The sequence below is a fragment of the Pteropus alecto genome, unplaced genomic scaffold, assembly GCF_000325575.1.
Source record: "Pteropus alecto unplaced genomic scaffold, ASM32557v1 scaffold131, whole genome shotgun sequence".
Taxonomy (NCBI): domain Eukaryota; kingdom Metazoa; phylum Chordata; class Mammalia; order Chiroptera; family Pteropodidae; genus Pteropus; species Pteropus alecto.
Genome location: NW_006434709.1, coordinates 24,469,721 through 24,472,112, shown reverse-complemented (window position 1 = coordinate 24,472,112; position 2,392 = coordinate 24,469,721).

Genomic DNA, 2,392 nt, shown 5'->3' with positions numbered 1-2,392 from the left:
CCCTGGGCAAGAAGCAAGGAGTACTTGATGCAGATATGAGGAAAGGAATTATATTTGGCCCTTAAAGTATAAAATGATGCTCTCTCTGGAAGGGGTGACACAAGTCTAAACAGTCACAGAGGTTCCCTCAAGGTAATGTTTAGTGTTATTGATGAGAAATTGGTCTCTTGTTCCAAGTCAATGTTATATGGAATTTCATGCCAGTAAAACAGACAGATATCCTCTAAGTCCTTGGATGGTGATACTGGCAGAGGCACTGTAGCAGGGGAGGCAAGCCCATATCCAGAGTAGATATGGATTTTAGTTCAGATAAATTACTGTCTCCTCCAGGGTGGAATGGATCTGATATAATCAACTTGCCATCAAACAGTTGGCTGTTCCTCTCTAGAATGATGCTAACTGAGGTCTCAGTATTAGTCTTTACTGTTGGCAGTTTGTGCATTCAGCAGCAGTAGAACTGGTTAGTCTTGCTGAGAATGGAGTCTGTGCTGTGAGGTTCCTACCATTTATGGGCCCATTGTGCCGGCTTGGAAGACATCCTCATGACAAGTCATTTCTATCCATTTGGTTTTTGAGAGTCTCTTTTATGATGAATGCTCTCTGGAGGACAGGAGACAAAGTTTTCACCTCTTTTGCCATACTCATCATGTTCATCATTATCTCTTTCACAGACCTCTTTCTCTCCAATCTTATCTGTGCCTTCTGGGCCCCTGACCAACCAGTCACTCCATTCACCATTGCCCAGGATTCCTTGTATACCCGTAGTGCAGGTCATCTCTCTCTATATACAAAAGTAAATGATAAAATATACTGCTTGCATCTCAGTCCACTAGGATTTTGTTAACAACTGCCCTTTAGGGTCCTCCCTGAGGGGACCTGAAATTCCAGGAAGCAAGAATGAAGGAAATGGGGAGTAAAGCAAGGAAGGCAGAAAATCTAACAAGATGATGTATTACCAAACTGATGGCAAGTGATATCAGCTCTATAAATGGCCATTTCTCAGGACAGCCTGTTTTGGGAGAAAGGAAACTATTTTGTTTTCAGAGCTTCACCCTGCACGTTAATTCTTATGTACTCTTGGGTTGCACTTGTGTGGTTTTTAGCTGGGTCCTATGCAGTTTCACTCTTGCACATCGACAGGGAACCTTTGAGTCAGGAAGCAAGGGGGGAGGTTATATGAGTACGTGGTGAGGTGCTGCTGAGTTGTGCCCATGTAAAATTGTTCCAACCTCAGTTACTATCACCTCTGTGGGAAACCTGACTAACTGGCCAAATGCCCTGGGGAAAGGAAAATATGAGAGCATATGATGTGGTATGTAAGAAATATTTGGTTTATCTTCCCTCCTTATGAAAATCTTGTTTGCAAAATGATGGTACACTTATCAGAATATTTCATACAACTTCCATGGTTCCCTAAAACGCCTCCATGAAGTAGGCAGGTACGCTATTTATTAAGCACATAGAATGTATCCCCTGGCGAGGATAAGGACACAAAACGAATTAGACCTGGTCAGTGTTTTCTTCTCTAGGAGTTTAAAGTCAATTATAGCCTCATTTGACAGAGGAGAAAATGAAACAAAAAGATGGTGACCTCCAAGTTATTTAAGCAGAATGTGGCAAAGCTGGATCTATTAACATTTTATGACTTCTATTCCAAATAAACTATACTGCCTATACCAGTTATTGGAGTATTAAAACAGCAAATGACTGGCAAGCACAGGGTCATCACTCATTGCAGAGCTTTAAGATTAAACAATCTCCACAGTAGTACACAAAATTTGTACGTTCTTCTGTGATAACACCATATTGCCGAAGGTAGATCTAGAATGATTTTTTTCATGCTACATTGCAGCAGTTGAAAGGACTGACAAATTTATTGTTAAAGGGCATTTATCCCTCTGGTTGCAAAAAAAAATTTGTATCTTTTAAAAATAGTTATACCAAAAATACATATAAAGCAAATAACACTATTTATAATCTTTTATATATATATATATACACACACATATATATAATCTTTTTGACCTTAATATGTTGTGACTATCTTACCATATCATTTACTATTTTACTGCATTCTAAGGAAAAGGGAGGGAGTGAGGAGCCTCTGACAGCTTGGGTCCAGCTGGCAGAGCAATTGGCAGTTAGGTATTCTCGATGACCTTCTCTAATGACTTGTGACTTGCTTTGACCAGTAGAATGCAGCAGAAATGGTTTGTTGTTTCTGAGCCTAGGCCCCAAGAGGCTTTGTACACTTTCATTTGCTCTTTTGGAGCCACCATATGAATAAGCCCAGGCTGCCTATTGGATAATAAAACATGTGGCCAGGTACTCTATCACCCCAGCACCCCGGAAACAGAGCTGTGTAGCTGATCTGTAGTTGAACACAAATGTG